The sequence below is a fragment of the Pan troglodytes genome, chromosome X, assembly GCF_028858775.2.
Source record: "Pan troglodytes isolate AG18354 chromosome X, NHGRI_mPanTro3-v2.0_pri, whole genome shotgun sequence".
Lineage (NCBI taxonomy): Eukaryota > Metazoa > Chordata > Mammalia > Primates > Hominidae > Pan > Pan troglodytes.
The window spans coordinates 116,940,058-116,953,107 of NC_072421.2; the positions used below are offsets into that span (position 1 = coordinate 116,940,058).

The following is a 13,050-nucleotide window of genomic DNA, read 5'->3' on the forward strand; positions in this document are numbered from 1 at the left end:
TTCTCTGGCCATTAGATGTCACTGCAGTAAATGGAGAGTAGCTGAGCATCACCTGATTGGAGCCTGAAGTTTGGTGATCTCTGTCCAGTTAACAACTTCATAATCCCTGCTTGAAATCCATCTTTGGTTTGGAGAATAAGAGGCCTAGAAACCACAGGCTAATGCTAAACTTGTTGGTTTTGTTGTTACTGTTACTTGTCCTACAAAGCACACACTCCAAATTCACCAAGAAGAGAGGGCTTTAATAACAGTCTGTCCTCGCTGGAGCAGGCAGGGTTTGCCAGCAGAATAAGTAACGAGGGACCTTTGCAGGGCCACTGGGCTGCTCTGACCTGAGCACACTTAATGGCAACATTTGCATTCCATTGGCTTTCCCCATTGCACTGCCTGTCATGAAGCAAATCAATGGCAGGTGTCTGTTGGATAACGAGCTACACAGGGAATTTTTCTCGATCCCTGCACTGACTGGCCCCTTTGTCTGGATGTTTCTTTCTCTTAATATGCTTTTCTCTAGACACACACAGCCCATTTAATGGCACATCAGGTTGGAACTCTTTTGAACATAATGACAGTAATCAGAAGTCTTGTTTAACCAGCTGAGCCCTTCCTTCACCATGCTTACACTCATTTTATCCCTTTTTCCTTTTCTTGCCTTGGCTCCTGGCTGGCATGCTAGAGAATGGAGAGGTAAATAAATTATGCATGTGCATGTCTTGATAGAATGGCTTCTGGTGGGAAGGGGGGTGGGTCAGGCCTGTGCACACATGGAATGAGGTGCCCCCAACTTGGTGTGCTTTCACGGACCCCAACCACCCTGCCTGAAATCCCCTTCTCCATGCTTCAGTGCATCTTAGCTCAAGCCCTTCCAGGTATAGCCTCGCCTTTTTGTCTATCTCCCACACCTAGCCCAGGGCCTGGGCCAGAAGAGATGGCAGAACTTAGTGTATTGAGAGAACAAGTAGGAAGGGTAAAATATTGACAGAGATGAATTCATCTGATTAATCTGTGCACCCCGAATAAGAACCAGGGAGTCCTGAGAAAATGGCTCTCTGCACAGGTGTATGTGAAGAAGAGAGGGAGATAGGCTGGGGAATACTGCCCTGAAAATCCAGGGAGCAGCTGAGAATGTAGGAGCCTTGGAATCTGGCAGGCCTTCTGAAAGGATCAGGAGGGAGGTACCAGACACATGCTCGGTCCCCCCACAACTCTGCCTGACACCCTCCCCTACTGCCCATATTAGGTGTCTCCATTTCATCAAATATAAAACCAAGTGTGAGCCTGTTGCTTTATACCCCAGTGGACTTTGACCCCATCACAGCTCACAAGGTAAGCAGGATTGGGCCAGGTCAGCATTTGAACTGAAAGCACATAAGATGAAGGACAAAGGTGGTATCCGAGTGGTACAGCTGACTGAGCAGAATATACATGGTCAGTGAATAAACAGAGGCCCCAGCCTACTCAAATAGAGATGCTCGACACCTCGGGTTACCTTTGTTGAATTGGACACAGTCACTTCATTCATTCCCTCTCAGGGTGCTCATCCCCTCTTGTAGTTTTTCATGTTCATATCTACATCTTGAATCCTGACCTCCCTTCTGAGCCATGGTCCCACATTTCCCACAGCCTGCTCGACATCACTATTTGGCTATCATATCCCCACTGTCACCTCTAACTTAATGTGCATCAAGCTGACCTCTTCTTTTCCTAACACTGTTATTCCAGAGTTTTCCATTTCAATTCCATCATTGCCCCAGTGACTCAGGCTGGAAATCCACAACTTGTATTTGACTCTTCCCCTTCCCCTCACCCGGTTAACCTTGAGCCCAGTTGCTTCTTCATTCCTAACATTCCCATGCTGGTCTTTCTTTTTGTCACTGCCTCTTGCCCTAATCTTGGACCTTATCAGCTCATATCTAGGCTATTACAGTAATCTCCTCATTGGTCTCCAGGATTAATTCTAAAAATGATCTTAAGCATTGAATATTAATATGTACTAGGCACTGTGCTAAGTGCTTTATGTTCATTATCTCATTTAATCCTTACAACAGCCCTACAAGGTGGGCACTGTTATTATTAAGTCCATTTTACAGATGAGAAAACTGAGGCACTGAAAGGTTTTGTAGCCTGCAAGTTCACCCATCCAGTAATTGAGCTGGGATATAAGCCCGGGGAGCTTGTCTCCAGAGTCAGTGCTCATTTCAGTCCTCTCCAGCCCAGCCCATATGGGATTCTGTCAGATGAATCTTTCTCAGATCTGTCTGCGTTAGATCCTTTTTTTTTTTTTTTCTTAATTTTTTATTATACTTTAAGTTTTAGGGTACATGTGCACACTGTGCAGGTTAGTTACATATGTATACATGTGCCATGCTGGTGCGCTGCACCCACTAACTCGTCATCTAGCATTAGGTATATCTCCCAATGCTATCCCTCCCCCCTCCCCCCTCCCCACCACAGTCCCCAGAGTGTGATATTCCCCTTCCTGTGTCCATGTGATCTCATTGTTCAATTCCCACCTATGAGTGAGAATATGCGGTGTTTGATTTTTTGTTCTTGCGATAGTTTACTGAGAATGATGGTTTCCAGTTTCATCCATGTCCCTACAAAGGATTTTTTTTTTTTTTTCTTTTTGTGAGACAGGGTCTTGCTCTCTCTCCCAGGCTGGAGTGCAGTGGCACAATCACAGCTCATTGTAGCCTCAACCTCCCGGGCCCAAGCAATCCTTCCACCTCAGCCTCCCAAGTAGCTGGGACCACAGGCATGCGCCACCTATGCCTGACTAATATTTTAAATGTTTTGTAGAGATGAGGTCTCCTGGTCTCCTTATGTTGCCTAGGCTGGTCTCAAACTCCTGGGCTCAAGCCATCCTCCCGCTTTGACCTCCCAAAGTGGTGGGATTACAGGCATGAGCCACTGTACTCAGCCTGTTGTTGTGTCCTTCTTGATTGTCCCCAGAGAAAAAAGGCTGAGCCCCTTGGCTTGGCATGTTTCCCTTACCAACTGTGCGATCCTTGTTGCACAGAGGCCCTTTATATAAGAAGTTACAAAAACAAATGCCTGCAGAAACTTGGAAGTAACATGAAAAAGAGAATGTAGGGAAACCCAGATAACATACACTCACCCTGTAAAGAATAAGCCTTCAGGCTGGGCCTGGTGGCCCACGTCTGTAATCCCACCACTTTGGGAAGCCAAGGTGGATGGATCACTTGAGGTCAGGAGTTCAAGACCAGCCTGGTCAACATAATGAAACCCCGTCTCTACTAAAACACACACAAAAAAATTAGCTGGGCATCATGGCAGGTGCCTGTAGTCCCACCTACTCAGGAGGCTGAGGCGGGAGGATCGCTTGAACCTAGGAAGTGGAGGTTGCAGTGAGTTGAGATTGTGCCACTGCACTCCAGCCTTGGTGACAGAGCGAAACTTCATCTCAAAAAAAAAAAAAAAAAAAAAAAAGCCTTCAAATGCATTCCGAGCCATCATGGCTTTCAAAAGCATTCTGGAGAGCTAAACTTCACTGTGCTCACAAAATGTGATTTGCATCTAAATATGGATGACAGAAAGGAAGAAAGAGAGCCAGTAGAGGCTGTGGCCAGTTCCTCCTCTCCAAAGGACGGATGCCATTTAGAAATGTAGGCCCAGTTTTCAAAGGAGTCTAAAATCCAGATTTTTATGTAAAATCTCCCAGTTTTTCACTGCTGGCAAATGAAAATTGTTAAGTACTGGCTGGGCTAAACAAAACGCACATTTGTATGACCTCTGCTCTATTCAAGCCTCCAAGTTCATCAAACTAATCTTCTTAGCCCCTTCTCCCAAGCCCTGAAGACTAAGTGCATTTCACATTCCAGTCACCAGGCCTTTGTTCATGAGGATACCTCTGTCTTGGAACATCTGTCCCAATTTTCTTAAAGGCTCAACTGAGGTTTGTCTCAGTGATGGCTGTCTTTTCTGACCTACTGTAGCACATACCTGTTGTTTAAGAAATGAGTTGGCTTTTCCCATCCCCAAAACAGCTGTCCTATCTTGATGGATCAAGGTAGATGTTTTGCCTTTGTAGAACCACAATGGAGCTCCAGCCCACTTCAGAGGGGATTCTGGGGCAAGAGAAGCTGAGTTAACTAACAATCTACTCAGTTAATAACTGCAGATGCCGTATTTTCACTGTCCCCCACCCAACCCCCAAGGGCATAGTTATTTTGTTCTAAGAGCTTTGTGGGTGAATACCACCCACCCCCTTTTTATTTTTGAGACAAGAGTCTCGCTCTGTCACCCAGGCTGGAGTGCAGTGGTGCAATCTCGGCTCACTGCAACCTCCGCCTCCCGGGTTCAAGTGATTCTCCTGCCTCAGCCTCCCGAGTAGCTGGGACTACAGGCATGCACTACCACGCCCAGCTAATTTTGTATTTTTAGTAGAGATGGGGTTTCACCATGTTGGCCAGGCTGGTCTCGAACTCCTGACCTCTGGTGATCCACCCGCCTCAGCCTCCCAAACTGCTGGGATTACAGGCATGAGCCACCGTGCCCGGCCAAATAACCCCTTTTAAATGATGCTGTTAGCCTATACGTGCCCTCTGATCCAGCCAGTTTCTTTTCCATGGCATTTCTCTCCATGCCCTACCTCTTCCCATCTTAACACTATTGCCCTGCTGTTCCCTCACTATCAAAGCCGCCTCCTGAAGTCTTCTCCCATCTCTCCAAGCAGTAGTCTCCCGCTCCTGAATGGCTCACTCTTGCTAGAGCTGTCTTATGGCCCATGCCACATGCTTCCTTTTGTTATAATCTTTTGTGTCCCTTATTTCCTCTAGATTGCAAACTCTTTGCCTGTGGGAAGTATGTCTTACACATTTGTATATCCTCACAACACACAGCCTCATGTAGCAGACATCTAATACTTGTTTAAAAATGAAGTTTAGGGACAGCTTAGGAGATCTCGCTGTCTGCTGGGTGAGTCCCAAGTCCATGTGGTTGTACCTACCCAAGATGAAGGTAAGAACACCCAAGCCTGCCTCCTGCTCAACCTGCTGCCCTAAGAAAACCTCTGCATGTCCCCTGTCTAAAACTGTCTATGCACTTCGCTCTGAGAATGCACTGTCTTCCTTCTCCTACCCTAGCAATCAGGTTCTATGCATCTCAGTGCAAACAGCCGTTAACGTTTCAGGATAGACAAATATGCTAAAAGGACAGAAGGAAAAATTCTTGACACCATTTTGATTTACACCTCCTCTTCATTCCAGCCTCCTGGCGCTTTGTATGGTGGCTGGAAGTGCTTGACAAATCATAGCACCATCAAATTTATACAGTCGTCCCTAGGTGTCTGCAGGCCATTGGTTGCAGAATCCCTCTCTGATACCAAAATCCACTCATTTCTCAGCCCTGAAGTCGGCCCTGTGAAACCTGTGGACACAAAAAGTTGGCCCTCCTTATACACAAGTCCCGCATCCCAAATTTGATTGTGGATGCAGAACCCACAGAAACAGAGGGCTGACTGTATTTATTGAAAAAAATCCACATATAAGTGAACCAGCACAACTCAAATCCATGTTGTTCAAAGGTCAACTGTAGGCCGGGCGCAGTGGCTCACGCCTGTAATCACCACACTTTGGGAGGCTGAGGCAGGCCGATCAACGGAGGTCAGGAGTTTGAGACCAGCCTGGCCAACATGGTGAAACCCCGCCTCTACTAAAAATACAAAATTATCCTGGCATGGTGGCACACGCCTGTAATCCCAGCTACTCAGGAGGCTGAGACAGGAGAATCGCTTGAACCCAGGAGGTGGAGGTTGCAGTGAGCTGAGATTGCACCACTGCACTCCAGACTGGGCAACAGAGCAAGACTCTGTCTCAAAAAAAAAAAAAGAAAAGAAAAGGAAAAAAAAGAAAAACAAAAGTTGGTTGCCTTCTGTAAATGTGACCAGATTTGAATGAATGCATGTAAATCTATGCTGTACTTTGTTGGGGAGGTTTTTGTCAGGGATAAGGATGGGGGCAAACTATGTTAAGGGAAGTGATGACAAGAAAGCCTTCCCTGCAATTAAGAAATTATAATAATATATACTTACCTGGCAGGGAAGATACCATGATCACAAAGGTGGTTTTCCCAGGGCGAGGCTTATCCATTGCCCTCTGGATGTGCTGACCCCTGCGATTTCCCCAAATGTGGGAAACTCGACTGCACAATTTGTGGTAGTGGGGGACTGTGTTCGCGCTTTCCCCTGAGAGAAAAAAAAAGAAAGAAATTATAGGCCTGGCACGGTGGCTCACGCCTGTAATCCTAGCACTTTCGGAGGCCGAGGCAGGCGGATCACAAGGTCAAGAGATCGAGACCATCCTGGCTAACACGGTGAAACCCCGTCTCTACTAAAACACAAAAAATTAGCCGGGCGTGGTGGTGGGCGCCTGTGGTCCCAGCTACTTGGGAGGCTGAGGCAGGAGAATGCCGCGAACCCGGGAGGCAGAGTTTGCAGTGAGCGGAGATCGCGCTACTGCACTCCAGCCTGGGCGACAGAGCAAGACTCCGTCTCAAAAAAAAAAAAAAAAAGAAAGAAAGAAATTATAATAATATAATAATAACTACCACTTATTGGTCACTTAATGTATACAAGGCAGTTTATTATCCCATTTAACTATCTTTATTGACCCTATGAAATAAGTACTCTTAGTACTCCTATTTTATAGATGAGGAAACAAGGCACAAGGTGTAAGTCACTTACCCAACCATCACATAGCTAGTAAGTAAGTGGCAAAGCTGGGACTTGAACCTATGTCTCTCCTTCCTCAGGCCCTTTTTTAATTCACCAAGAGTACAGGAGCCTAATCCTGTAGGCAAGGGAACTGGATCATTTTGACTTTAGTTCCCTTGCCCCAGGTGTGGGACTAGAGGATGAGGGAGCGGGAAAGCAAACCTTGATATTGGGAGTCCACAGCCTCAGTGCAAGAGGAGTTGAGAAAATCAATACTTTGCAAGCTCAGAAACTGAGAGGCCATAGCCTTGTCTTAATCCGTTCAGGCTGCAATAACAAAATATCATAAACTAGATGGCTTATAAACAACCAAAATGTATTTCTCACCGTTCTGGAGACTGAGAAGTCCAAGGTCAAGGCAGATTTGATACCTGGCGAAGGCCAGCTTCCTAGAGCCTTCTTGCTTTGCCCTCACATGGTGGAAGGGGGAGCTAGCTTTCTTCCATCTCTTTTAAAAGGACCCGAATCCCATTCATGAGAGCTTTGCCTTCATGGCCTAATCACCTCCCAAAGGCCCTGCCTCCTAAAACCATCACCCTAGGAGTCAGGATTTCAACAGATGAATTTTGGGAGGACACAAACACTCAGAGCATAACGAGCCTGGCTTTGGCCAGGGAATGGTTAACTCAAGTTAGAGAGAGGAAAAAAAAAAAATCTTTGGAAAACTGGGCTGTCCTGGGGTCTGCTTTAGTCCCTGGCAGTCTGGCAATGGAAAGCCCTACTTGTTGCTTTGACTTGAGAAGCCGTAATGAGCAGTGAGCCACAGGCATAGACCATTCAGTAGCCACAGGTCTTTGGCCAGCCTTGAACGACAACTGCTCAGAGGGACTGGGAAGAAAGCCCGCCTACCACAGGGGGCAGGGCTGGGAGCAGAAGCAAAGCCCCAGGATGGGAGAGTAAATTGTTATAACGATCCCTGCGAGGAGGTGCTAACAAAGTTCCAGGTTTTCTCCCTACTTCAATATTTCCCGGTTGGCATAGCATCTACTCTTAGTAGGAACAGAGTTCTGTTTGCCTAACAGAGTCAAATTACCTGTCCAGAGGTACAAACACTGCTAGGTTCTAAGCCTTCAGGGTAGTGGGAGAGGAGTGGAGCCTTACCTTTAGTTTGTTGTATTTTCAACTCCCTGCTGTCATCTTACTTTTAGGTCTGGCCCCTTTGTGAACCAAATTCTTCTAACTGAGTAGCATTGCGTTAGCAGTCAGAAAAAAAAAAAAAAAGATGCTTTTCAAATATAGGTAGATGTCTGGACATCCCTTAGGCAAGGTGGCTCTGTATGAGCGTCACTATTAAAGTGAAAGGAAAGGAAAAGTCTCCCCACCCTTGTTTTTTTTTCAAAAGGTATAGAGTGCCCGAAATACTTTAGGGATGGCAGCTGTTGAGCATGGAAACAAGACTTGTCCCTAGAGGGAAGGCAAGGAAGGCATGGGGAAGAGCCTTCCTAACTCCACTTAGTGTAAAATCACTCTGTCCTCTTCCCCTGACCTGAGCTGGCTTATTCCTTGGCAGAGATAAAGATCTGGGAGTCAAAATGACCACCCTGTGCTGAGCAGGCTTCTTTGAACTCCAGCTAAACGGTAACAGCACCTAAGATAGGATGTTCCCACCCTCACTCCCCACCTCAAAGTGGAGGTGAAGAGGGAGATAAGGGAAAGGGAGAGAAAGGTCCCAGGAAAGGTCTGCTGTCAAGAGGGAGGACCCGCAGCTGGCTGGGAGCATTCACAGGAAGCACCAATTTTCACCTCCTTTTTTCCACAGAGCTGTCGCTTATTTGCCTACGACGGCTGTGTTCCTCTTGAGGCTGTAATGGGGGACCAGACTAGCTCAGTGGGTAACAGTGTGAGCTTTGGATCCCAGCCTTGCCCCTTACTCCCGCATGAACTTGTGTACACCACATAACCCATCTGAGCCTCATCTTCCTCATCTGTTTTGAGGGTAAGAATGGTGCCTACCTCATCTACTTGCAGCAAAGACTAAATTCGTTTAGTGCAAATGCAGAGCCAGGCCCATAATAAGTACTCTCAATAATGCTAAGATGCCATGTTTATTGTTCTTGAAGCATCACTTCAGAATCTGTGCACAGCATGGAAGGCCTGATTAGAACCATAAAAACCAGTCCAAGGCCGGGCGCGGCGACTCACACCTGTAATCCCAGCACTTTGGGAGGCCGAGGTGGGTGGATCACTTGAGGCCAGGAGTTCCAGACCAGCCTGGCCAACACGGCGAAACCCCGTCTCTAATAAAAATTAAAAAATTAGCTGGGCATGGTGGCGCGCGCCCGTAGACCCAGCTACTCAGTAGGCTGAGGCATGATAATCACTTGAACCAAGGAGGCAGAGGTTACAGTGAGCCGAGATCGCACCACTCCAGCCTGGGCGACAGAGTGAAACTCTATTTAAAAAAAAAAAAACCAGTCCAGATGTGTTTCCATGTCCTATGATTACTGTAAACACACAAATGAGCTGGGCTCACAGAACCTCAACAGACCTTGGATATGTATAGCTAATGATGAGCAGCGACAGGAATCGAGAGTTCGTACAGAATTTTTTGGTTTGTTTAGCGTAACAACAGGCTTTACAGACAGGCTCCATGTGCAAGCACTGCACACCTCTGTATGTTCTCAGCCTTCTGAGAACTGTCACTGCCAAATCTTTTCCTTCACCCTCCCCACCCTATCTCACCCCCAGGCAAGGTGACACTTTCAAAGTTGGCACGGCAGGCAGCACATGCCAGGCCTGTGACCCAGGCCTCAGCAGCTCTGCTCACTTGCATGGCAATTGCTTTCTACAGTCGGGCCCAGCTGCACTTTGGGTCTCCCCAACCCCCACCCCCAATCACCACACAGGAACTGGCTGTTTCTCTTTTCTTCGTCCAAGCTGAATACTAACCTACTGTGGTTTGCTTGCTTCCCCCATTGTGATCGCAGGCTTTCTGAGCAGCTAGTCAGCCCTCCAGCCTGCCACTGAATCGGAAAGCATTCACGCTGGAGGGGATCAAGGGGAGCTTGTAGGCTTGCCTTGCTGGCGGGCAGCTGCCTACACCCACTCGTACCAATGTCCCCGCTGCAGAACCCGGGTGCTTCCCAGCTGTACAAGGACAACTATTTGGGTCCCGGCTATGCCAAGAGAAACATGGGTCATGTGGTTCACAGGACAGAAAGGTTCATTTACTCCAATATGACTGGAATTTTTTTTTTGTTTGATTATTGGATATTTGCCAAAAGACTGAAGCCTCCTGCCACAACCACCTCCCCCACATATATGTCCTCAGATGGTTTGGGAATTGGACAGCTTAGTCATCAGGTCCTGTCCTCCACATCCACAGAAGATACAAGTTGTTTCCAGATAACATGCAGAAGGTTCTGAGCTCCTTCCTGTGTGCTCCAGCTCGAAGACTCTTTTCTTTTCCCTATGAATTTTTTTTCCTTTTCTTTCTCTGGTCTTTCCTTTTTAATGCCCTTTTAAAATTAAGTATTCTATCTTTTGAGTGGGTAACACATACACATGATACAAAATCCAAAAGGTGCAACGAGTATATGCTGAAAAGTAAACCTCTCTAACCTTTGTCCTTAGCCATTCAGCTCTCCTGTGAGTCAGTACTGTTGTTAGCAGTTTCTTACCTGTATCTTTCCAAAGATGGTCTATGCAAAGATCCACATAAACTTGTACATTTATGTTCTGTTTTTAGGTCAGCAGCAGCACACTACATACACTCTTCTGTGCCCTGTTTTTTTTCCACCTGAAAATGTATCTCGGCTGGGCACGGTGGCTCACGCCTGCAATCCCAGCACTTTGGGAGGCCGAGGCAGGTGGATCACTTGAGGTCAGGAGTTCAAGACCAGTCTGGCCAACATGGTGAAACCCTGTCTCTACTAAAAATATGAAAATTAGCTGAGCGTGGTGGTGGGCACCTGTAATTCTAGCTACTCAGGAGGCTGAGGCGGAGGAATCACCTGAACCTGGGAGGCAGAGGTTGCAGTGAGCCAAGATCACACCATTGCACTCCAGCCTGGGTGATAAGAGTGAAACTGTCTCAAAAAAAAAAAAATGTGTCTTGGAAATGATACCACATCAATCCAGATAAAGCTGCCACATATTTTTCATTTATGACATAGTATTCAATGGTATGATATACTATTTATTTAACTAGTCCCTGATTGGTGGACATTTAGATTATTTCCAGTCTTCTGCTATTACTAACAATGCTGTAACAAATCTCCTTGTTACATACATTTTTCACGCACATGCAAATAGATCTGTAGGATAAAAAGGGGTCCCCAACCCCTGGTCCCTGGCCTGTTAGGAACCTGGCTGGGCCACACAGCGTGAAGTGAGTGGCCAGCGAGTGAGCATTATGGCCTGAGCCCCGCCTCCTGTCAGATCAGCGGCGGCATTAGATTCTCATAGGAGTGCAAACCCTATTGTGAGCTGTGCGTGCAAGGGACCTGGGTTGCACACTCCTTATGAGAATCTAATGCCTGATGATCTGAGATGGAACAGTTTCATCCCAAAACCATTCCCCCCAACCCCTTGTCCACGGAAAAATGGTCCTCGGCAAAACCAGTCCCTGGTGCCAAAAAGGTTAGGGACTGCTGGGCTAAATTCCTAGAATTTTTGCTTTGGTCAAAGGGCATATGTGTCTTACATCTTTTTTCTTTTTTTTTTTTGAGATGGAGTCGCCAGGCTGAAGTGCAGTGGTGCAATCTCAGCTCACTGCAACCTCCACCTCCTGGGTTCAAGCGATTCTCCTGCCTCACCCTCCCGAGTAGCTGGGAGTACAGGCACACGCCACCATGCCCAGCTAATTTTTGTATTTTCAGTAGAGACAGGGTTTCACCATGTTGGCCAGGATGGTCTCCATCTCCTGACCTCATGATCCGCCTGCCTCGGCCTCCCAAAGTGCTGGGATTACAGGCGTGAGCTGCCGTGCCCAGCTGTGTTTTACATCTTTATCAATATTGTTCAGTTATTTCAGTACTCATGGAAAGACTGAACAACCAAAACGTTGCCTCTGTTGGAAGACCTCTGAGGAATTTATCACAGGAATAATCAAGTGCTTTGCTTTTAAGTCTTTGTTCTTTATTTGTATCTACTGCAAGTTTGTTATTTCTTTCCTTCAATATGTATTAAACACCTCTACCATGCACCAGGTAAGCTTTGAGGCCAAAACCATAAACACAACAAATGTGGTTGCTGCCCCCACAGTATTTACAGTCTAGGAGATGGAGCAGTTGGGGGCAGGAGTACACATGAATGAAATAATTATACACTGAGTCATTACAAACTGTGTTAAGTGCCATGAAGGAGAAGCACAGGGTGACTGAAAGTGTTCAGTAGGCTCCTGACTTCGTGTGGAGGTCTCAGAAGATTTCCCTGGGGAAATGATGTTTATTCTGATCAATAAGACAGACTTAGTGAGGCCGAGGAAATGGCAGGTTTGAAGTCCTAGAGGAAGGCAGGAGCAAGGATTCTGGCCAGCAGCATGGATTACAGGATCTGGAAAGGGTCTTCAAGGACATTTTGTTTCAGTCTCCTCATTTGACATGTGAGAAAACTAAAGTTTAGGGAGCTAAATGACTTGACCAGGGTTATACAGATAGTAACAAAGTCAGGCTGCAGAATCCAGTGTGCTCATCCTGGGAGCTGTGGGTCTGAACTAGACAGCTATGGGATAGTTGCCTGGGTTTGTGTAGAAGGACTTAAGTTCAGGTTCTTGTGACAAGCTGCGTGACATGTTTCATTTCTCTTTACTAGTAAGATACAGTTTGGATGAATGGCCATTCCAATCTAGCGGGTTGGTTTGTTCTTCAGCATACTTGTCTTTCTTACAAGTTTAAATAATAATAACAATGGTGGTTAATTCTTTAGCGCTTGCTCTATGTCAAATACAGTTCTAAGCAACTTACATGTATTAAATCATTTCATTTTGACAGCAGTTCTGTAAGGTTGGTGTTATTATTATTACCCCATTTTACAGATGAGGAAATTGAAGCTCCAGAAGGTAAAGGCACTTGCCAACCATCACAGAGCTAGTGAGTGGCAAAGCAGGGGGACCGAGTCCAAACAGTCTGGCTTCAGGGCCCATGTGCTTTGTCTCCCAGGCACTCTCAGTGTCAGCAGCAGGCTGATGGACTCAGGTTTGAGCCCAGAGCTGCCTTGTGCCATGGAAGGTCCAATCAGTGGCTCTCAACCCTGGCTGCACATCAGAATCAGCTGGGGAGCTTGTAAAAAGTGCTAATGTCCAGGCCTCGCCCCCGTTCAGTTAAATTGCAATCTCTAGGGGTGGATCCCAGTCACTGAGGGTTTTTAAAAGCTTC

The 13,050-nt window shown here is 46.6% G+C and overlaps 1 protein-coding gene, 1 long non-coding RNA gene and 1 other non-coding gene across 3 annotated transcripts in view; 2 read left to right on the forward strand and 1 right to left on the reverse strand.

The window, feature by feature from the left end:
- LOC129138859 (uncharacterized) overlaps positions 1-4,210 on the reverse strand; it is a 39,054-nt gene extending 34,844 nt beyond the window's left edge. The window contains exon 1 of the long non-coding RNA XR_008542080.2: positions 3,964-4,210. This is a non-coding gene — a long non-coding RNA (uncharacterized LOC129138859). The remainder of the gene's footprint in view (positions 1-3,963) is intronic.
- Positions 1-13,050, forward strand: part of SLC25A43 (solute carrier family 25 member 43) — a 49,668-nt gene that overhangs the window by 19,121 nt on the left and 17,497 nt on the right. The gene's annotated exons all lie outside the window — the stretch shown is intronic.
- LOC112207244 (U1 spliceosomal RNA) lies at positions 6,045-6,208 on the forward strand. Its single transcript, XR_002941694.1, has one exon. It is a non-coding gene; the product is annotated as a U1 spliceosomal RNA (small nuclear RNA).